The following is a 24,886-nucleotide window of genomic DNA, read 5'->3' as shown; positions in this document are numbered from 1 at the left end:
CCTCAAGATTCACTAGGGCTTCTTACAGCTGTATGTTAGTACCTTTTTATATGCAATTTTACTTCATTTAGTCTTTAAGGTTGTGCCTGAGGTTAGTTTAAAAGGTTAGTTAAATGTTAATGGATGTTAATGCTGCAATTAAATTGTTAAATCAATTGAAAACTGCGGCTCCATCTCTATCTGCGTTAGTGTCGGCCTGAGCTGCATTGGCGTATAAATTAAAAGCTGTAAATCTAGTGAAGTCTAATTAGAGACCAAATTTCTCATTTATCTTATTTTCACAGGACTGTAAGCACTGATAGATAATCAACGAAGGGCTAAAACTTTTTAACATTAAAAAACTATTTTATCTATTTCAGGATTCAGGTGACTGATTATAATTCAGATCCAATTACTGTAAAAGGTCATATGTGAAATGAAGTTCTTTCAAACACTCTTTAAGTTTTATTTTACAAGTTTGCATACAACATGGCACCATCCCCATCCCCAAAAGCAAATATAAATACATTATTCAAGACTGACTTGAATGGCATCTTAGAGTAACCTTGGCACTCAACAGTGTTCTCAAGAGACTACTTGCGTTGACCAAAAAGAATAAAGATGGATTTGGGTGCTTTGCGGGAGATTCTGCAGAGAGCAAAATTAAGCCTTCATGGATGTCTAAGGTGATCATTTTTCACTGTTGCTTCAAACTAGCTGTTGCCATCTTGCTTCGTCGATGTTGGAGAAGAGTCTTATGTAAGGAATTCAAATGAAAGGATTAGTCAAGGGGAATCCACTTTGCTTTGCTGTGGTAAAACCACTCCGCTCAAATTGCTCTGTGTGACTCAGCCCTGGTTCCGCTATAGTTGATCATTTATTTAAAAAAAAAATTCCTTTTCACTATTCTCTAAATTATGGCACTTAATGATGAGATCTAGTCCTAGCTTTTGACATACCAATGTTGATGGGAAGACGTGTTCATATGCATCTAAATTGTAATTACGATCAAAAACTCTCTCTCCAAAAAGTAGGAACACTCAGGTTTTGGTTTGCAAAGCTATTCCTTTGGTGGTATTATTATTATTGTTTAAAGATTTTCTTAATTTATTTGAGAGGGAGAGAGAAAGAGAACAGGGGGACAGGCTAAGGGAGAGGGAGAAGAAGACTCTCCACTAAGCAGGGAGCCCCGTGCGGGGTTTAATCCCAGGACCTGGGGATCATGACCTGAGCTGAAGGCAGAGGCTTTGCTGACTGAGCCACCGAGGCACCCTAGTCATATTATTCTTATTATTTTAAATATCTTATGGAAAATGGTATTTCTTTATATGCAATTTATGTAATTAAATCATTTGCTCAGAAAAATACTATTTTAGGAACCAGTTACAAATGCAGATTTAACTAGAAGGCCTCCTCCCGCTAATGAAGACATACACCATGCCCTTCTTCATATTCTGAGTCAGGTTTCGGCATTGATTAAACCACAGAAGAACATCAGAGAATGAATTGCTGAGCAGATTGAATGTTCTGAACTTTCTGCTTTCTTAATTTTGTCATGAATTCCGAGCTCCTAAAATTCTTGATCACAGACTCTGCAGGGAAAATGCCACGTTAGGTTGCTTGTCCCCTGAAGCAAATGAAAAAGATGTTATATATTTTTTCACCCTTAAAGGAACACTGATTTCCTGCCAGCACGTGTGTTTCTTACTTGCAGGCATTCAAAACTCAAGAACTAACTCTCTGTAGCCCGGAGAGCTGAAATCAGTCTGTTTTTGTGAATTGCTGTGACTTTCAAGAATAGTGGCCCCAAGATCTTAACCAGGGTCTTTGCACTTGCATTAAAGTGCACCTGGCTTTCCACTTAAGTGCCATAATTTTGCAGAGGAATATATACTATGGAAAAATTCAAGGCCGAGCAGAAGCAGAAAATGATAGAGCATGCTAATGTGGGTTGATGGGTTAGGAAGAGGAAAGCTGAATGAACTGCCGCAACAGGCCATTCATTATCTAACAGGAATTGCAAGTGGAACATTTTAAAGACAACGTTGGTGATTCTCTGCCTTTTTGTTCTCCTTCTAAACTTCCTTCTCTCTCTGTTTTTCCTATAGCAGATCATGACACCACTAGTTATATATTAATTCAGGCATACAAATCTAGGAATTTGATTCCCTTTTCACCCTCACCTACTCCCCTCTGAATCCCATTCATTGGCATCTACACTTGACTACAATCCCTGAGGAATGGGCTAATATTAAATCATCATCTCATGGAGGACTAACTGATGCTTAGCAGAGCTCAGTGACTTGCCCAAGGTTATACAACCAGGCAATAAAAGACCCAACAGTTTTTTGAAGTCACATCTGCTGTCATCCATCATTGCTTCCTACCCCTGCCCCCACATCTGAAGGGGACCTGCAAAAGAGACCAAAAGAGCAATGAGTTTCCTGTATTTGTGTTATCACCAATGTTTTCCTCATTTGCCAACTTTATCATGACTCCCCTGACAATCTGAACTGCCTCCTATAATTACTAAGCCAGTTTGTACTTATTCACACTTTCTTCTACATTACTTTGCAAGTACTACCTCATCGTTTCATATCTATCCTGTCTCATAGCTACATAAGTCCCTAAAGGATGGAAGTCAAGTCTTCCCTCTCCATGCATATGCTCAGTGTTCAGTAAATGCTTGCTACAGTTAAACACAGATCCCATCCTCTGTTCTCAGAAAAGTTGTAATTTATCTGGTGCCCTAATCAAAGACTCATGATGAAATTAAATGATGGAAAATCAAAGTCAGCAACTGAATAATGAAAGATGAAATATTTCACAAACTGGGAAGCCAAAGAAATCATTGGGAGGCTGAAGAATGGGATACATTTTGGTTAATGAGAACAATGGGATACATTTTGGTTGATGAGAAGAAAAAGAATGGATTACATAAGTCCTAAAGATGACAGTGATTATGTTATTTTCAGGCTGACATGATGATAGTTAAGGGTTCTTTTTATAGATGAATTCATGACCTAAATGTTTATCAAATACTTACCTGATGTCATGTACCTTATGCACACATACAATGGTGACCAGAATTAATATGGTCTTCTTCTCATGTAGTTGGCAGGTTGGTGAGGAAAGACTGAAATGTTAGCTAGAAGTGCTGACATAGCAGGGAAAGTGCTGTGATGGGGGTTCATTCTAGAAGCATCCAACTTTTTCCTTTGGAGGAGGTAAGATCAAGATGAAGAGGGGCTTTTTGAAGGAAATGCAATTTGAGACCTGGAGAATGATTAATGGAAAATTACATTTGGAAAATCCAGGTTAGATTGGACTGTGTGGTACTTATGTAACTGCAAACACTGAAAAAAATGTGACATCTAGAGAGAGGAAGAGAGGAAGGAGCAAAGGAATGGGAGAGAAGCCAGGAGGAAGAAGAAGATGGAGGGAGAAGTTAATTTGAGGGTGAAACAGGACCTTTCTTTACAAAAGCACAGGGACCCAAAGAGGGAATGTTTCTGGAGAATATTTATCAAAAAGCAATGATCCTAAAGAGGGAGCCTATGTTTGGCCTGTAGATGGAAGAGACTTGTTTCCATCTTTATGCTCCCTATTATCCAGCCAACTGGCCCTTCATTTCTTGCCACCTACAACTGTACCATTGTACTCTTTTCAGCCTCCTTCTACTCTTTTGTATTATCAGTGTCACTTCTCCTACCCTTCCCCAAACAGCAGCATTTCTTCAAGATATGCCATTACCTGTGTACTTCTTTAGTCAAATCATCTAAACTCTTATTATTAGCTACCTTCTTTGTACAAATCCCCAAATTACTTTCTGGTAGAGGGAAAGGTGTTGGCCTAAGTGACTTTGCAATTAGTGGAATCTGTAAAACTAAAGTGAAAAGAAACTGAACATAAGTGCTGTACTTTATTTGGGACAATTCTTTCCCACTGCAGGGTACAGACTCACAATTCTGACACTACACATAAAAGATCTACACACACTGTGATGGAGGTATGTCAAAAGGTCATAGGAACCCACAGAAAGAGTTCCCAATGGCTTAAACTGGAACAATCTTAGCAAAAGAATAAATCAAGTAATGGTGGGTTATAATTCAAAATATAAAATAAGTATCCATATATCAACACTGATATAAATAAATAAGTGAATAGATAAATGTGGAAAACAGGCAAATGTTTTGTCTGAAGGATGTCAAGTAATTTAATAGATAATTCACTCTCAAAGAGGGTAACATACTTCCCCTCCTTACCTAAATAACTTCCTTTTAAATAGTATAGAATGGAGGAGAACTTGGGTGGTTCAGTTCATTAGACAACTACCTTTCAGTCGAGTCATGATTCCAGGGTCCTGGGATCAAGCCCCACGTTGGGTTCCTGGCTCAGCAGGGAGTCTGCTTGTCCCTCTCCCTCTGGCCTTCCTTCCTATTTATTCTCTCTTGGTCTCTTAAATAAATAAATGAAATCTTTTTTTTTTTTTAAAGAAGAGGAGGAAAGAATAACTTTATAATGGAGAAATCTGATCAACATGACCTCAGCCACGTCATCAAAATGAATATCAACAGTGATGGTCATATTATTAATATGTACCTTTGGTATGATGTGATGAGAACGGCACTCTGTTCTCCCTTCCAAAGACACATAACCATAGTCCAATAATGAGAAAAACACCAAACAAATCTTAATAGAGTGACATTCAAAATATCTGACCAATTCTCATCAAAACTGTCAAGATCATCAAAACAAGGAAAGTCTGACACTCTATAATACCCAAGAGGAGCCTAAGGAACCATGATGACCACGTGTAATGTAGCATCCTGACTGCGATCCCACAATAGAAAAAGAGGATTAAGTAAAAATTAAGCTAATCTAAGTAAACTATGGACTTTAGTTAATAATAAAGAATTAATATTAGCTCATTAATTCTATCAAATGTACCATACTTATGCCAAATGTTAATAGGAGAAATTAGGTGTATGGTACATGAAAGCCTTTTACATATCGTTACAATTTTTCTTTTTTTTTTTTTAAAGATTTTATTTATTTATTCATGAGAGATACACAGAGAGAGACACAGAGAGAGAGAGAGAGGGACAGAGACATAGGCAGAGAGAGAAGCAGGCTCCATGCAGCAGAGATCTTGGGACTCCAGGATCATGCCCTCAGCCAAAGGCAGATGCTCAACCACTGAGCCACCCAGGCGTCCCTACAATTTTTAGAAACCTAAAAGCATTCTTATTTTTTATATTTTTAAAGATTTATTTATTTGTTTGTTTGTTTATTTATTTATTTATTTTAGAAAGAAAGCATGAGCAGGGGGAGGGGCAGAGGGAGACAAGCAGACTCCCTGCTGAGCATGGAGCCTAATGTGGGACTCAGTCCCAGGACCCTGAAATCATGACCTGAGCCAAAGGCAGACACTTAACCCACTGAGCCAACCCAGACACCCCTCAGCTAGACTTTCTAATGTTGTCTAGGCACTACACCATTATTTGACAGGTCTGCCAGTCTGGAAATTTGACAGTCATCACTCATTTTTCCCTTTCTCCATCCCAGTGGATACCAGTTTCCAAATGCATATTCTATGTTCACTGACTTTTAGATTTATCTACCCTCTTCAATTATTATTATCACATTGTTGTTTAGATACTAATAGTTTCTTGAGTTATTTCCAAGGGCCTACAAAATGCCCTGTTACTTCTCTAAAAATATCTCATTTGTCTAAGTCATGTTACTAACATAATTCTAACCATGGATTCTTCTAAAAAACTGGAAGTGGCTACCATCGTGTGACATCCTCAGTTAAAACTTCTTATCATTTAAGAACGATATCCTCACTTCCTCACCTCACTTCCCCATCTCTGTTCCATGTTTCTCTGGATGAGGTATCTCAGCGTTGCACTTGCAAATCACACCAGATGTTTCCTTCAAAGATATAGGCCATTTGATAAAGTGGCTAAAATCATGGGTGCTGACTTAAGGCAGACCCAGATTTAAATTCTGGCTTTGCATTTTACTATTTTCAAAATTGGAAACCAATTTCCACTCTAATATCTAATTGCCCATCAGAAAAACGGAGATTTGGTGAAATTGGGAATCATATAAAGCAAAGCACTTGGCATAAGTTCCTGGAACACACTGACTCTTTAAAGTTTACTTTAAAATTCTTTCAAAAGTCACCTTTGCAGGAAATCTGGCCTGTATTTTTGATGGTAGTGTTGTGCTGGGTATTTTCTTCCCCATTGGTTGAGAATCCATGGGGTTTTTCATTTGTGTCTCCTAAATGCTACTTTTTAAATTCCCCCTTTGCCTCACGATGATTTGTATTCTTATTTACAACACTATAACTCAACCCATCTATGAGTTCTTTTTCCTCTCTGAACAATGGGGATAATGATGATGCCTCTCCCAGAAGATTCTTAAAGATTCAATGAGTTTATGTGTATGCCACACTAAGAATAGTACCTGACATGATGTAAGTGCTAGTAAGTGATTTTAGTTATCATGACTCTTATTATCTCATCTGCCAAGAACATAGGTAATGAGATTTATTTATCTTTATATTCCCTAGTGTAAGCAGAAAAAAAAAAAAAAACACAACAACAACTAACCAAAACAAACGACCTCTGTATACAGTAGGTGTTCACTGAAAGCAGGCTGGAGTATGATCCAGTGCTGCTTTGGTGAATGGACAGTCTTTCTTTCTCTGAGGAGCAAAATATGGAGCAATCAGAACCAAAAGCCAAGGCCATTCACAGCAAATGTGCTAGTTTATATGAAGGAAAAAACAGACCATGGATGGATTAGGCAGAAAGAAGAGAATCAGGAGGATGAAACTGCCAGGAGCATAAATGCTAAAAATGAGTTGAATTAAATAATGCAGTTACTGGTGCCTGATGAATAAATGAACAACACTAATGTTACTTCATGGGTACCCAGAGATACGTTCACCTCCAGGATACATTGCTAGTTAATAGTATGCAATCAGCTAATGTCCAATATTAAACATGAGGGAAAAAATCCCCTAAAAATGGTAAGTCACAGTAAAATCTTTATATCAGGTATGACTTGATCTTATTTAATGGTATAGTCATTCCTCTTCAACTTGGGTGATTCAAAAAACTCATATTTGAAAGATTGCTGTAGAGATGCTAGTATGTTTTAGTATCCACATGGTTCTAATAGTAAACATAAGATAGCTACACATCTACTAGTGATCATCTTCCCATCATGTAGCAAGAGCTGTAGTGGAAAATCCAGACACATTCCAATGGATCTCTCATTTTCTGTCTTCCCATTTGGTCTTTGTATCTTCTATCTGTCACCTTTGAACAGACATAAAAACCTAAAACACAATTTTGATGAACCTTGTGAATTAGAACTATTACACCCACATTGGGAAACAGAATTAAAGTGTGTTTGAATGTTTTTGTTTGTTTGCCTTTTTATCAACGTTGAATTTGGAAGTCAACATACACTCCATTGCTCATCAACCCTCCAAGGTTGTTAGGATGTTCTAAATTCAGAGGAAGAACCTAGAGGTCCTCAAAGTATTTAAGAAGTGGCAGAGACATGGTAGGCAAAACCCAAACTAGATAAGCAACCGCCTCCAAACTGCCCTGAAAGAGGTGACATGAAGAACCCTATTACTTTTACGGGCTTGACCTGAACCCTCATAAAACTTTCCCGTGTGATTTCTCAGGACAATAGGAATCTGGGAGACATCCAGAAAGGGAAATGAAACTCTTCCGGCTTGTATTTAAACTTGACCCCAAAGCATATATGTTTATTGGTCTCATAAACCCAGTGCAACCGTGGTGTTCGTGACTCAGGACGAGGGCTGGGACAAAGAGTAATTTGTCACTGGCGATGACATCATTGCTGTCACCTACCTCATCATGGAATATGTCTGAGCATCCCTTTGCACGGCAACACACCAGCCACTGCATGTGAACGGCAGACACCTGGCCCTGTTAGCTGTTCACAGAGGGCCCTATCAGAGGCAAAAGATAACCATGAGCAATGCCCCCGACAACCAAATAGGGCTATGAGAAATCAGGCCATGCTCTGTGGGGCATCGTGTTTTCCTTCCAGCCGGAGGGCACTGAAACATTAAAGAGGCCTATGGGGTTGGTTTGGGGATTTATCTGTAATGTCTGAGTCCTTTCTTTCTTCCACCTCTGGTTGTATACAAAAAGTAGACAGAGAAGGGGTGGGGGGAGATATGAGGGGGTCTGGGGAAACTGCAACAACTCAGTGTCAGTTCAATGCATGGGTCTCATCATTAGCTCCTTTCCCCACCCCATTCCCAGAACACAGGGGAAAACCATGGGCCGCAGACAGGAGGCATGAGCCCCCAAGAGGCATCACTTGGTTTTAAAAGTTAGTCGGCCCACCTTCCCAGCAAGGCAGCCCACCGAGGGCTCCCTCTGAGAGGATTTTGAAGTGAGGTGGGTAGCAATTCCCCTTTCTTCCTCCTCTTCCCTGCGCATCCCTTCCCAGCCCCCACTCCCACCCCATCTCCCCGTGGCCGCCAGGCCAAGTTTGTTGCTTGCAGCAGAAAGAACTCAAACGCTTTCGTGATCCGACTGTTTTCAAACAGGCTGGGCTCCTGTGAGCCTTACCAGCTGTGACTAATAGCAAAGAGAAGGGGGAAAGAAGCTTCTCGAGCCTGCAGGCTTCAGACAGGCAGGCTCTGGGGGAAACAAGAGAAAGCCATTAACTAACCACAGTGTTATCTTGATTCTCTCGGAGAAACGAGCTAGGGACGCCTAATGAACTAGCCTTAACGTTTCAAACTGAATGTGCCTCTGGGAGCTCTGCTAGAACAAACATTGTGACAGATCAATGCTTGGTTCCTATATCAAGAGAAAAGGTTATTCTCTCCTCTGAGGAATTAGAGGATTAGTATATCTCTATGATATATTTTCTCTCCCTTTAAAATTTTAACTTTTCTGAGAGTATTCAGGTAGAAGGAGTGAAAAGTGGCTGGGGAGGGTGAGTTTCCACACAGTGGTTTTAAAGTTTATTAATACGGGAGATACTCCTGTCAGATGCAGGAGCATTTCCTTTACACTCTCTAGATCACAGCTCAAATTTTCTGTGGTTGTCGAGCCCCACAAGTAGATATTTCAAATGAAATCACACTGCCTTCCATTTTCACACCTTGGACTGCGGGTGGGGTGAGGTGTCAAGGGGCAAGCAGGCAAAATTTCCCTTTTTAGTCGGAAGTCACCCATGTGGTGATTAGCCAGAGATTTTCAAAAGGTGATTACAGGTCTTAGCCAAATCTTCCAAACTGCTCATTTTTCTAGGAAGCTGAACTTCATCAGTTATCATTTTAAAGAATTTCTTGATATGAAGGGATATAAATTATAAAATTCTTGTCAGTCAGTAATGCCTGGGATTGGAGTATGCACTGTGAGTGTGACCCTTGAGGATTACTGAGGGGGATGCCAACTGTACCTTAGCTTCTTGGAATAAAAGAAAGGAAGAAGAAAAGAAAGAAGAAAGAAAGAAAGAAGACAGAAAGAAAGAAAGAAAGAAGAAAGAAAGGAAAGAAAGAAAGAAAGAAAGAAAGAAAGAAAGAAAGAAAGAAAGAAAGAAAGAGAAAATGAGAGAAAGAAAAAGAAAAGAGAAAGAAAGAAAAAATAGTGAAAGAAAGAGGAAGGAAAGAGGGAGGGAGGGAAGGTGGGAGGAAGGTTAGGATGGATGAAGGGAACGAAATGGCTCTAAATCAATGCCCCAGTTTACGAAACTATTGTTGAGGTTAGATTCACCCTTGATCCTGCTTACCTTTATTGTTGCAGAAGGCTTCTATTTGAATTGGCTCACTTTTTTTGTTGTAGCTGTTTTGTTTTGTTTTGTTTTGTTTTGTTTTCGGTGCTAATTTTCAGCCAGCAGTGTATCCCCCAATCAAGGCAATTTGACTTTGATAAATAAAAGTGAAAGCGAGCCATCTCTCCTCCTGGTATCTCAGGATTGCCTAGATTTCCAAGTGTTCCTTGGGAACCTCATTCCAATCAGGGATCCTTAAATGTAGAAGGCAGCTAATCTATGAGAAGGATTTATACAGGGCAGTAGTCTTCACTGACTCTTGTCCATCGACATGTTAGCCGGTTGTGTAAAACTAATCATGGAGAGGAGTATAATATATAGTTAATATTTCTATGAAAATTTCCCCCTTCAAAGCCCTAAGACACACAAACTTTGATCCAGCAATTTCAATTAAAATGATTTTTTTCTAAGAGAATAGTTGGGGATTTATGCACAACTTTACCTATGCAAAAGCTTATTGCAGCAGCAACCATGAGAATATGCTTTTCCAAACTAATTATCTCTCTACCCACGTTAGACAATCACAGTCTTGCAATATTTCTTTCTTTCCTTTCTTCTTTTTTTTTTTTTAACTTAATGCTATGTACTTGCTAAGCAAACCACTTCTTCTTAAGTAATAATAGGAAATTTAGGTAAATCTCACTTTAGTTTTTGCAGTGTGTTTGTCTGCTTGGGCTGCCTGTAACAAAATACCACAGACTGGGTGGCTCAACAACAGAATCTATTTCTCACAGGTCTAGAGGTTCGCCACCCCAGATCAAGGTACTGGCAGAGTAGTTAGTATTCTGAGGCCTCTTGAGTTGACCAATAGGTGGCCACCATCTTGCTTTGTACTCATAACATCTCTTATTTGTGTACATGTAGAGAAAAGGGAAGAGGGGAAAACGGGGAGAGAGTGGGGGATTGGGAGAGAGAACCTGAGAGGGAGAGAGAGGTTTCTTTTATGTCTCTTCTTTTAAGGACACTGATCCTTCAGATCAGGGTCCCCACCCTTTGGAACGTCATTTAATCTTGATTAGTTCCTCAGAGCCCCCTTCTCCAAATTCAGTCGGGTTTAGGGTCTCACTATATGATTTTGGAGGCACACAAGTATTCAGTTTATAATATACAGTTTCTTAGTTAGTGGAAGTTTTTCTTTCTTTCTTTCTTTCTTTCTTTCTTTCTTTCTTTTTTTTTTTTTTTGGAAGTTTTTCTTAATAAGACATTCTCTAGATAAATATTTCACTGAGTTTGAAATAAGATTGTATAATTAGGCCAAAGAAACTTCACACCAATAGCTCAAAGGAAGTTCTCCTTGCTGCCTTTCACACATGCAGTCAGGGGCTCTGGACTCTCCCCTTAACTAGCTCTTTCACTGGAAACAAGGCCCATAACCTTTCTGGCTCTTGATTTCTACATCTTTAAAGAGAGGGGTTGAAACCAGATGTCTTCTCAAGTTTCTTTTAGCTCTAAATTTCATGCATCTGTGACTGTTTCTTGTAACTCAATGTTCTCACACCTGTGATACAACTGTCAGAAATTATAACATGGTGGATAACATATTTTACAGAATTCATAGTTATAAAAATTGCATGTACAGATAATTTACACATGTGTACTTATTTTCCCACCAGGTTCATTTATACAAATCATTCTGGATTATCATTATATTCAACAGAAAAAAAAAACTACATTGAATTCTCTTTAATTCAACCCTTGAAGTTGGAAGCAAATCGAATGAAATACAACTCAAATTTAAAGGAGAAATTGGATCCATATTTGGAATTTTGGCAAAAATAGGGACAAGGAGGAACATTCCAGTAAAATAATATAATTCATTTTTATGAGTAGAGTATTAGCAAACATATTTCAAAATCTGAGCCTTATTAATAATTTTTATATTAATATTTATTGCCTCGCAATTTCCTCTATATATGTCATAAAACAAAGACAGTTTTGTTTGATGAGCTCCTCGTACCAATTATATAAAGAAGTTGGTAAGGACATAAAAGGAAAAAAGGGAGACGTATAAATATTGGATTTTACATCAACAGGTCTGTAAAAATCACAAAGGTTAGAGGTTATCAACTCCAGTTTGACTCTTGGGTTATTCCTCAGCCTGCTACATTTATAAAAGAACAAACTGCTGATGGTTAGACTTGAAACAATCAACCTCAGAAGGAGTTGCAATAGGGTAGTGAGTGAAATCATCCCTGGAGTCAAGAGTGTAGAAAATGTTCCAAGATTCTTGGAAACCAAAGTTTCCATTCAAGTGTTTAGTATTTTAATAGGTAATTACTTTAAAAGATACTCATTAAACAATTTCCATTAATAGACCCCACTGGGCATAGATGGTTCAACTCTCCAAGGCTTTCTGGGTGTGTCTTTCCACATAGTATTTTTAACGTTTTATAAATCTTTTTTACACTCTGTTTTTCACTGCTTCCCCTCCATGGCTTGGACTCAAAGATCTAGTCCCAACATACTCCATCCTAGAACCAATGAACTTTAAGATGCACTGGACAAAACTGGATTTTAAGAGAGTAAGGGGCAGAAATCAGTGAGGATGAAAACAAGGCAAGCACTTCCTTAAATGGGAAAACATGTTAATTTTAAGGAGGATGTAACGTTTACAAACAGTGGTCTCAAGGTAAAGTTGTTTCCAAAAGAAGTTTAGCATGGACAATTATCCAGAGAAATGAGGCTGGATTGGTAGCAGATTTGGCCAGGCCTGAGCAGAAACAGACAATTTGTAATTTAGTTATTTGATTATGCTGTCTACACAGTTTCTTTTTCCTCTAATTTCCAACTATCTTTTTGATATTATAGTTTACAAAACTAGTCATGTATTTCATGATGACTCTATGAAGTGGAGAGTGGGAGAAAGACCAGGGCTTTGCACTTACATAGAAGTGGGTTCAAGTATCCCACATCTTGCACCAGCTGTGTAGTTTTGTGGGGAGTCCTTCTGCCTGCTTCTCTAGCACTACCTTTTGTTTTACAGGCCTCAAGTTAAACACCCACCATCCCACCCCAGGGAGACTTTCCAACATCCCTTAACCTTCAATTACTTCCAATTTCTCTTTGTGATTACCTTCTACTTTATTTTTATCTTTGACATTATTGCCAGTTGGTATTTTCTTATTTGTTTATTTCCTATCCTTGCCCATTGAAATGTAGGTTTTGTGAAAGCAAGGCTCTTTGCTGCCTTGTTTACCTCTATTTCCAAGAACTAGAACAGTACCTGGTACAGGGTACTTTCTCAGAACAAATCTGAAACAGGTATATGGAATGAATGAATGAATGAATGAATGATTGAACTTTAGTTGCCTCATCTCTCTTGGGGGTGGCAATGCCTACCTCAAAGCTGTCTTGATCACATACTAGGGGAGTTCAATTTAAATGGTTTGTCTAAGAAGTACCCAGGAAATATACATTCTCTACCCTTCCCCCATTCCTTTGTATATTTCCTGATTGCAATTAATGAGAGAAACCAAAGTTTTCATGAGTTGAACTTTTGACATCCTCTTCTCTTTCCCTTATTGTGAAAACATTAAATACATCTCCAGGAAATAGATATGCCTGGAAGTCCTTGATTTTCAACAAACTGCCACTCACCTCCTTTCCTCAAAACAATCATTTGGATTCTGTGAGTTTTATTTTCTCTTGTTGGTTCTGTTTATGAGAGAGATACTTTTTAGTTCATGTTTATATGTGTTGTTTTTCTTGGTCTTTTCTCCTCCTTTTTTTTTTTTTTTTTTTTTTTTTTCCCTAACAGAAGATAATCAGGTTCTCATGTTACTACTAAGTGTTCTAGCGGATGGAAAAAGGTTGCCACATGAGGTCATTGCTGTGTGGATGAACTTGTAGACACTGACATATCAGAGAGCATCTAAGGGAAATATTATAGCGGCCATCAAGGCCGCTTCAAATTTCCTGATTGCATATATTAAAACAGGATAAGCTCCAATTACAGGAGTGCCTGCTTCAATATAATGGAGAATTGGAGCTGTGTGTGGATTCTGATCTCTCTAAGCAGCCAAGTGTATCCAAAAATATGAAAATAAAGTTAACTATCTATAGTTGGAAGATCAGGAGGGCAAAGGAACGAGGCCCTATCATTTTGTGCAAGAGGCGGGGAAAAAAAGGTTCTTAAGAGTTCAATTTAGGTTTGTGGCTTTTCACCGAATGCAGTGTAAACTTGAAATGCATAGCTTCGGATTTCTTCTTCCTGGTGATTAGTCAGATAAGATATGGAAACTTAGCCTTAATGGTTTCAAACCTTTCTACCTGTGACCATAAAGTGACCAATTTACAAATTGGAATGCTATACTGACCTCAGACCCACTTGCCTCTGGACCTGTCACTACAAGCAGGACTTCCAGCTAAAACAACAGCCGACTCGGGCAAAAAGTTTCCCACCGTCTGCATGAGAGGAGTTGTACTGGAAGACAGCTGCTTAGAACAGCTGTCTACTTACACAGCCATCTTAGGGGAGAGTGATTAATGAACTCACTTGGGCAGCGAGGAGTCCAGTTCACTGATCCATAGTTGCAGCACAGGTATTGATGTGAAACTAATGAGAAATTTGATGCTCAAATTTGAATGTTTATTCCAATTACCAACCAACAGATCCAAATTTTTTTTAAGCTTAAAGCATTAACCTTTTGTTAGGAATGGCCACCGTCAAACCATGGTTGGTGCTAGAACTTACAGAACTTTGACAAATGATATTCGTCCCAGGTGAACAGCTTTCTTTTAATATCATGTTAAGATTTTAGCCAAGGAAGGAAGGGGGTGAAAAAAAAAAAAAAGAAAAGAAAAAGAAAGTACCTGCCTTGTGCCTGACAGCCTGGCAGCCACTTAGCACTAAACATCTGGATGAAATGAAGAGTCCCTCCCAAATCGAATGAATAGGATCCTATATTGAATATGGTTTGGTGTGGAGGCCAGAACAAGGGTATTGAGTCTAGGTCCTCTCTGTGCTCACCAGACCACACCTCAATTACTATGCTAAGCCCTGACTTTCACCCTTTATGAGAGATATTAACCTTTACTCTCAAGAAAAGGAAAGCATGGCAAAGATTGAAAAAAAAAACATAAGAGATTCATTTAGATAAATGAAGATAGAATGGTTCCCCTCCCCCTACTCATGGTGTCACTTTCCACAGTTTTTTTTTTAAGATTTATTTATTTATTTATTTTAAATTTTTATTTATTTATGATAGTCACAGAGAGAGAGAGAGAGATAGAGAGGCAGAGACACAGCCAGAGGGAGAAGCAGGCTCCATGCACCGGGAGCCCGACGTGGGACTTGATCCCAGGTCTCCAGGATCGCGCCCTGGGCCAAAGGCAGGCGCCAAACCGCTGCGCCACCCAGGGATCCAAGATTTATTTATTTACTTTAGAGGGAGAGACAGAGAAAAAAAGAAAGAGGGACACAGGGAGAGGGAGAGAGAATCTTAAGCTGACTCCACACTGAGCACGGAGACAACTTGATGAGGGGCTCCATCTCACAACCCTGAGATCAGGACCTGAGCCGATACCAGGAGTCAAAAGCTTAACTGATTCTGCTACCCAGGTACCCTATCGGGGTTTTAATTACCCCTTATCAACCACAGTCTGGAAACAGGTAAGGGAGGATCACTAGATACACGTTTGAGAAGAAGAGACAATGAATGAATCACAGTAAGTATATTGCAGGTCTACAATATGCATCTGTTAAATATGTACTGTCCATGTCTGTCTGGCATCTGTGGCACATGCTGTGAATCAAATGAAACTCCCTTTTGGGAGCTATCCTTCTACATGGAGACCTGGCAGTGTTACCAACCAATCAGAATCCATTGCCAGCCCAGAGTGGGAGGAATGGGGATTTTTGATAGGTCTCCTTTTGGCTCCCAACTTTAGGTCTCTGGTCACAAAAAACCTTGTAGGGAGGCCTTCCCTGGCAACCCTATGCAAATCCCCAGCTCCTTTGTGCACCCTGCACACTCCTCAGCCTTCTCTGTCTCGGGTTACTCCACCTGAAATTTTACATTTTCACTTGTTTGCTTATGTATCTTCTCCCTCTCTACTCAGTCCACTCAGGAAGTTTCATGAGGGGAATGACTTTGTTAGTTTTGTTTCCTGTCATATCCCCAGCAACACAATAGGTGCTTGACTCAATAGGTGCCCAGGAAGTGGTTGGATAAAGGCATGGTTTAATTCAAATTTTAGTAGGGATGTCCTGTGGGAAAATAATCAGGTGTACTCTTGGAAGCCCTCTCGTACAGAAGTAGCTCGAGTGGTTAAAGTTTTTGAGGGTTGATTATGGAAACTAATAAGAAGGATGCTCCTATTAGATCCATCAAATTTGGTAACAGGCTGCTTTCTGGGGCGGGAGTCCTTTGAGAGCAAAGGACTCTATCCTTGTGTCCATCTATAACAAAAAACAATAGAGGGGATTCACGAATCACACAGAAAATAGACTTGACTACCCCTGAGGTCCCTTGTGAATGTTATGTAACATACCTATTCCCTCAGAGGTTGAATGTCTTGGTTGAAGATTTATGCTGTTTCATGAAAGCCATTATGCGTTGGCTGTGGGCTTGGGGAGAGTTGTCATAAGAATCACACCACTGTCCCTTCTTGGGATAGTGCTAAGAATAGTTTTATTACCATTCTTGTTAGGCCTTACTAATGGAAGCGTAAGTGTGATTTTGATATATTCTTGCCAGGGATTATTGAGGTTATCACAGTATGTAAGCTATATCCCCAAAGCAAGGATCCTTTCACAGCTGAGGGAAATATTTCAGCCTATTACAATTTTATTTCAGAAATGGCAACTTTATTGCATGAAATGGGGCCAGGATGTGCAGTAAGAGTTAAATATTCTTCCAGAAGAGCCTGACTCTAAGCCAGGATATGGCATTAAGCACAGAGAAAATTGGGCTGAATAATCCCTTCAGATTCCTTGAGGTGCTGAGCTGACATTTTGATATGCTGCAAGTTGGCAAGTCAACGCTTGATAGTTTATCTTCACATTCCACATTTTAAAAGTCTTATTTCCCTCTTCCAAAAAAGACTATACCTGCAAACACCTTAAGCCATACCTACATAAAATTGGATATCTTTTTTTTGTTGGTTCGATAAAGCGAGCATTGAATATCCCAAACTTTGTGGGAAAAGAAGCTAAATTTCTGCTTAAAACCCATGTCTTAGATTTCCTAGTAGCCATAGAATTTTGTAAGGATGACAGATTACTGAATGATAGCAAGATGTAGGATGTTACAGCGTTAGTGCTTATGAAAATATAAATTTAATAGATTAGGTATGATTTTTAAAATCATTTGGGGCTATTTTATGTGGTTTGATCATAGATGTCAAAATATGATTATTTTTCTATTCTTAATCAGACAGGCTACTGAGAATGTTTCCCTGCTGGAATTTCCAAATTTAATTGAAAGAGTTTTCAAATCCAACTAGTGTGTTGTGATAGCTAAAGGGAGATAAGTCAGAGTGGGGTTGGAAAAGAGAGAATGAGTCTGAAAATTTTTATAGATACATGTGTTAATCATGACAGAAAATCAGTAAACTCGGGTTTGTAAGTCACCCATATATTAATTTTTCCCCTTTTCATATAAACATTCTGCTGTCTATAAAGCCTTCCTTATTCCTCAGCCTGTTTTCTTGTCTTATATGTTCCATGAGTATCCATCACTCTTCCTTCATGTGGCTCGGCACAAGTAGACTTACCTGTCCCATGTTGCCATCCTTCCAGGGGTGTGGGCTCCACAAGGGCTGGGCTGTATCTGTTGGATTTAAGTTTTCTGGGGCCTGAAATGATGTAGAAGCTCAATGCAAGTTGCCAAAGGCGGGCATTATGCTTGAACTCCCTTATCAGGATTTCCATCCCAATGAATCTCCAGCCTGAGTTTAGTAACATCAACTATGGGAACCCATGTTTTAGCCCATGACTTGCTCAGACATATGACTAGTTTCAGTACTAGATTTAGCAGCTATCATATCTTACAAGAACTTCCAAGAGCTGCTTGACAGTGTAAGAATGCTCATCGATCATCAGCTTATGAGCAAGATTGTTTGTGAGAGAGTGCCTCCCGTTTGCAAATGTGAAAAGTTTAGGCCAAGGAGTCTCTGGCTTCTTCCAGAACTTGCCAGTGACACCCCTGTAGTGTGTTTATTTTGCTAACTCTGCTCATTAATTAATACGTAAGCATCCAAGGGTGCACCATGTAACAAGAAACCACAGTGCTGTGTATCTGTAGCAGAGAGAATCCTCTAGGATAATGAGAATGAAATTTTCTAGCAGCATTTATGCTCTGCTTTTCTCATACCAGGTAAGGATGGAAAGAAACCTCCTGAGGCTGAGCACCTCAGCTGTGGAATTTCTACGATATGCCAAACGATAAGAACCACCATAGTCACTCTGTTCCTTCAAAACAGAATTCAGTTACAATAGAAATTACAAACTGCAAAGTCACTAGTGTTCTCAGTGTCCTCTAAGTTGTTTACTTCTGAAAAGCTGGTCTCTCTTATTTCGATTTTCTATTTTTCTTTGGCTGAACCTGAGTACATGTGTAGTGTTTCTGGATTTGAAAGGCTTCCTGCACACACACACACACACACACACACACGTGCATGTGCACACACACGCACACATCCTTGAAATAAAGTGCCTGATCTCTGCTTTGGTTCTTGCCCCTCTGGTCGGTCAGGGGTCTCTCTCTGAGGAGCTTCTCTGAGCACCAGCAGTCATGCGGAACCTGTTTGCTGGCATTCAGCGCTGCACTTGAAAGGGAGTGCCATAGAGATGGGCTGACCTGCTTGGCCCAGCAACCAAAAGGGAACCCTGTGGGGAGTACCTGAAGGGGGTGTTTCTCCCGTTGGTCACATCAAGGTTGTTCACTTCAGTGGCTCTGTTTTAACTGTTCCCTGGTATTCTTTACTAGCCACTGGAAAAGGCGATTGTTTTCTTGCCCCCAGCTTCAGAGGCATTAAACCCTTCACCTTGACTTCTCTTAGAACGGCAAAAGTAGGGGAGGAAGAAAAAAGAAGAGCTGAGAGAGACAACAAAGGCTCCCGGTGCTCTGATCACATGGGTAATTACCATGCTCACATACGTGGATGGACATGTCTGGGAGGCGACAGCTTGCCTCGGGAGGGGTGACTGTTTAGAATGCATCTGTACTTTTTATGTGCAGAAAAATTTCAAGTTGCGATATACATTTCTACCTTTGCAGGTCAGGAATCTTGGTCCACATGTAATTCTTGAAAGCTGGGTCCTCTCGAAAGGAGGATGACTAAAATGACTTTTCAATTATGGATACCTCTCAGAAAATCAATGATCTCAATGCCCTTTGTGTTGCAGTAGGTAAGGCTGTGGGGCTGGCTGAGAGTGCGCTTAAGATGGAGATGAATACTTGAAGTTTTTAATGAAGCAAATACATATTTAGTGCCGTTTTTATTTGGCTTTACAAATTCTATCAGAGCTTCAAAGACTGCTCCTCGGGGTTTGAGAAGGATTAGATATTAGCCTTTGGACAAAGGACCGAGTATCTTGCATTTCACATCAGACAATTACAGGCCACATTTCCTTTAAATGTTTCAGAGAGACGAGTTAAATTTTGAAGGGGAAGCTTTTTATTTGAGCTGCATGAACAAAGGCAAGTTTGTGTCCTGGAGGGCGGGCCCAGGGGATTTCTGCTAAGCGAGATGAAATGATTGTGGTGAAATCAAACCACCTCTGCAGCCCCTTTGTCCAGTTTGTGCCCTCTCCGGGGTGTTCTCCTCTTGCCTGGGAAAAAGTCTGGCAGTGGTCAAGCAGGAGTGGATCAAATGAAGCTGGGATGAATGTGCATGCCGTCCTCCGGGGGTCTCAAGAATGATTAAAAAAAAATAGACAATGCATGGCAAGCACTTTGAAAACAGGGAGGTGTTACTGCTGCCGCAATTGTGATCTTTAAGCACAGAAGACGCGTTCATGGCGAATTTGCTTTGGTTCCCCTGGCTGCTGGCAAAAGTAATCAGAGGTGGAACATGTCTCTCATCCACTCTTATCTTTTGAACGGAGCTCAGTTATGACAGAGTTATCAAACCCAGTTTTTTGTTTAAATAGTCTGAGAGAAGTTGCTGTTGGTACAACACACTCCATTCTGAAATTGATAAAACAATTAAGTGATAGCTGTGATGAGCTCAGACTGATTTTGAAAGAAAAAAAAAAAACACATGGAGTCTCTTTTATCCATGACTCATAAAATCCTTGGCACCTCGGATGTAGCATGTACCCCGTTTTACACACCACATAATCCAAGGAAATGATGTTGCCCCTCATGGGCTGAGGAGGCGATCCTGGTTTATAGAACTGTCACTGAATTCTTGGACTAGCTTACTCAGATGAGTGATAAATTTGGTGCCATCTTCCTTAGCAAATGAAATATCCTTAACGTCAGTGGCAGCAATGCTGTTGTACCCTAAAATCCCAGTCTAAGTCAATTTGCGTTTGTATCTGGTTACACAGCAGGATCAATTCCCAGCTGACAGCCTGGTTCCCCAACTTCTCAGTAGCATTTGGCCGATTTTAACTTGTGGCTGGAGGTTGAAACCATGCGAGATCCTGTGGTTACAGTAATTTCCACCAGGAAACCGTGAGAAAATGAGTGGTATACAAATAAGTAATTTTCGGTTGGGATTATTTTTATTTCCAAGTTGGAACTTGAGGTTTGGTAATATACAAGGATGAAAGTAGCAAACCAGTTCTAGCACAATTCGGGAAGTGGAACATTTGAAAGTGTCTCTTTCCCTGAAAAATGTTCTTCAAAAATTTTATTCATGAAATTTAGTGACTGGGAGGGAGTCTTTCTTTCCAAGAGGAAGCAGAGAGGTGATATTCCTCCCAAACATCACCCTGATAACTAAAAGCTACCCTTTTCGGAGTAGGTTCCTTTATCACACTGAATCCAGGTCACAGTCTGCGAAATTGGGATTATCATTCCCATTTAAAAGGTAAATGAGGCTCTGAGTGGATTCAGACAAACACACAAAGCTTCAAAAAGTCACACCTTTCTTCCTTGGTAAAATACAGCTTCACAAATGGACCTGAGATGCTCCCTCCCCGTCTCTCCCCTGGGACGAGGCTTTAACTGTTTCAGATCTTAGAGATGCAGTGATTCGAGGACGAGAGAAGACCTGTCCTCAGCTCCTCCCCGGGGCAGGGGCTTAAGCGCGTCCTCATCATCACCCCCACAGCATCAGCTCTGATGCTGGATGCCTGGCAAACGGGGCCTCTTTGCAACAGTTTGTTCTCAAGGTTGGTGGCCTCTGGTCGGGGTTTATCTGCAAGTTACTTCTCAGGAACGGGGCCAGATCAATACTGTATTCTTTCAGACCTCTCTAAACCCAGCGGGGAAGGCAATCACCGTAGAGGCGCTCCCTGTACCTTCTGGAGCCGATCAATACTCTGACAGCGCGGAGCTTTGTTCCCTCCCCAGCTCTGAGATGTTGTGCATGCTCTACATGATTGCTTAAAGGCCTGCGTCCCCTTCCCCCGCCCCCCCGCCCCCCCATGACAACATTGCTCCCGCCCTCATCTTCCCTTAATACCATCACTGTAATTGCTCGGACATGAAATAGCAGCACAAACTCAGCACTTGGGCTTTGAGGTGTTTTATCTTTTCTGAACATCTCTATTAGTAAAGGGGGTTGATTTGGCTTTCATATGTAGTGGGAGTTTTAATGCGGACCTGCGCTTATCTACGCTGGTTAGCGAAACCTACTGAGATGATTTTACCTATGGGAGTCACATAGGGGAACTGTTTCAGGAGAAAGGAAGACATAAACTCCTAAGCCCAAGAATATTAGCTTAAACTTTATGTGCCTTGAAGCGTCATTATACCTACCTCATACTGCAGCAGCAATTGTCTTAGAAGGGCTCTGTGTCTTATTTACTTTTTAAGCGACACTGCGTAAAACGAAATATTTATTTTATTGTTTGCAGTCGGCATTCCAGTAAGTGGTAAATAACCCAAAGGCTCAGCACATCTCATTTTTCTAATTCGTATTTGTTGTTGTTGTCTGCCAAGCAAAGTTATTGATATGGTCTGAATCTTTGTCATACACATCTCTTCTCATAATTCTCATCTTCCACCAAAAAAAGAAGAAAAAAAGGAAATTTAAACCCCCAAAGAATTGAAATACACCTTAAAATATGTATATTGCCTGATTGCATTGAAAATCGAGAAAGTTTAGGGGCGCCTGACTGGCTCAGTCAATCATCTGCCTTTGGCTCAGGTTATGATCCCAGGATCCTGGGATGGAGCCCTGAATTGGGCTTCCTGCTAAGTGGGGGGTCTGCTGCTCCCTCTGCCCCTTCCTCAGTTCATGCTGATGTGTGCGCTCTCTCCGAAATAAATACATAAAATCTTTAAAAAATAAAAATAGAAAAGTTTAAATTAAAACTCTCTATTTTGTCTAAGGAATAAAAGCCAAGCAGTTCAGTCTCATTCAACTGGCTTCAAGCCCATCTCTTTGGCCTCTCCTCCCAGGATATTCCCTTGCCTGGGGCCTCCATTATGCCCTTTTGTTCTTTCAAGTCTTCTCCATACTCTTCCCCTTGCCCATCTCCTCAGACATATACAACTCTTAGCCTTTTATTCGTCCTAAATCCTTCCAGCTCCTCAAGCATCCATGCCAACTTAGCCCTCCTGGAGCGTTGGGAAATGGTCCAACCTAATGGATCACAATGGCACCTTCAAACCATCAGTGATGAGTTGGATTATAGCACATTTGCAGCCCCCAAAAGTTGAACTTCCAACATTGGCTGAAGATTTGTTTTTCTAGAACGATAATCAGAGTGATAAATATAGATATGTATCAATTGGTCAATTAATACAGGAGAGTTCAAGGTTATCCTTAATAATCTTATTCTTTCATGGCATACTGGTATCTGTGTAAAGAGTGATAGGAAGGGCCCACACACCCTTAACTGCTCCTTTCCTGAAGCTTGTCTTGTAGGGTTCAGAGGTCATTTATGCCAACCGCTGCGTGGTGTTAGGTATCTAAGACATGAGATATCGTGTTCCCAAATGGATCATTTTATTCACTCAGTCATCTACAGACTCACTTCTATACCTTATCCATATCATTAGGGACAGAACGAATACATATTAATGTGCTTGCTGGTAGAAGTCACACTTTAATAGAAACCAAGTATGTCCTGTGGACCGTACATGTACCGTGACTATGAAAAAATCCATGCCAGGGGGAAATAATTCAGAATGCCTCTAGTATTGCAAACTAATTAGATGAATTGTCACTTCTTATGGCAGATACACCAAGCAAAGTTGCCTTAGTTAGTGGTTTACTTTAATTTAACATTCAGTCCATTTCAGGTTGAATATTCAAGTATAGCTCCTGAATATGTTGGGCTGCTAAGATATATAATTAAAAAGTTCAGCTGAAATATTCTGATGTTTTAAGCTGTTCCATATAGCTGAGAAAAGAAATCAACTTGTCAGACACTTGACTGTCTTAAGGGGGGAAAACAATTGGTTTTACTAGCTAAAACTCAGAATTACAGCCACGTGACAGGGTAATACCTGAAAATACAACATGTAACGTATAATGTGTAGAGATGAGAGAGAGAGGAAGGGAGAAAGAATGCAACAGAGTAAATTATTTCCTCTCCATTCATGTAAGTTGATTGCAGGTGAATTAATATGCATTTTCAAGTACATTGCCTTATAACCATAGAAGTTACAAGCAACATGTATAAGATTTTATGAAATTTATTTTATTTACTTTTTATAGATTTTATTTATTTGAGAGAGAGAGAGAGAGAGAGAGGATGAGCTGGGGGGGAGGCAGAGGGAGAGGCAGACTCCATGCTGAGCAGGGAGCCCAGGACCCTGGGATTATGACCTGAGCCAAAGGGAGATGCTTAACCAACTGAGCCACCCAGGTGCCACATTAAATTTATTGTAAAAGCATTTGTCTGAACTATTGGTGTAGACAATGAAGGCACAAAGAACAAAACTCATTATATGGGAGAAAATAGGTCTCTGATGAACAATGGAACCACAGCAGTGTCGAAAGTCGAAAAAATTGAACTTCCATTTTAAATTGATAATATAGTACATTTTGAACAAGGAAAAGATATTTGGAGAAAATATATATCCCTTCCCTCCCTCCCTCTCCTTCCCTCTTTCCTAACCTCCTAGCTTCTTCCCTCCCTCCATCCTTGTCCCTTCTCTCTCTTTCTCTCTCTTTCTCTCCCTCTCTTGAATGCTTTAAGAAGAGTTCTCAAAATGCCTTGATTTGGGCACCTATATGACATGGTGGAAAAAAGCATGAACTGGCTAGTACTTGACCTTAGGCATCTATTCAGTTCTATGATAATTTTCTCTTTAGTATCACAGTGATGATTGGAACTGTCTACCCATATCCTACTCTAGCCGGATGAGAATGTGCTGCACAAACTCAGCTTTAAGGATGAAATGTACTGTACACCAAAGGAGAGGAATGATTGATAATATCATTTTCTCAAGTCTCTCATATTTCTTGGCTGCTATTTACTGCTATTCATTGGGTATTCACTATGTGCCAGGCACAAGTTTTTAAAAACACTTTTGGATGGCTAAATACCTCTCTTGATTGACTGTACTACATTGTTTAGGATCCTGTTCTCAGCATGATCTTCATATCATCATTTTAATTTTTTCCCAAGTCTATGGGGGAAAGTTTACTCATTTTCTTGCTAGGAGCAGCATGGGTTTGGCACTTAATATATAGTGTTTGGCATTTTTAATTAATTAATTAATTTATTTATTTATTTATAAATTTTATTTCTTTATTTTAGAAAGAAAGTACAGTTGAAAAGGGAGGGAGAAGAATTTGAAGCAAACTCGGTACTAAGCATGCAGCCTGACATCCCTGGACCCTGAGATCATGACCTGAGCTGAAACCAACAATTGGGTGCTTAACCAACTAAGCCACCCAGACACTCAGCATTTTTATTTTTATTTATTTGTTTGTTTCTTTATAATTTTAATTCCCATGTAATTGTGTTTGGTATTTTTAAGCC

The sequence above is a fragment of the Canis lupus genome, chromosome 3 (genome assembly GCF_003254725.2).
Source record: "Canis lupus dingo isolate Sandy chromosome 3, ASM325472v2, whole genome shotgun sequence".
In the NCBI taxonomy this organism is placed as follows: Eukaryota; Metazoa; Chordata; class Mammalia; order Carnivora; family Canidae; genus Canis; species Canis lupus.
Note: the sequence above shows the minus strand (reverse complement) of the source record.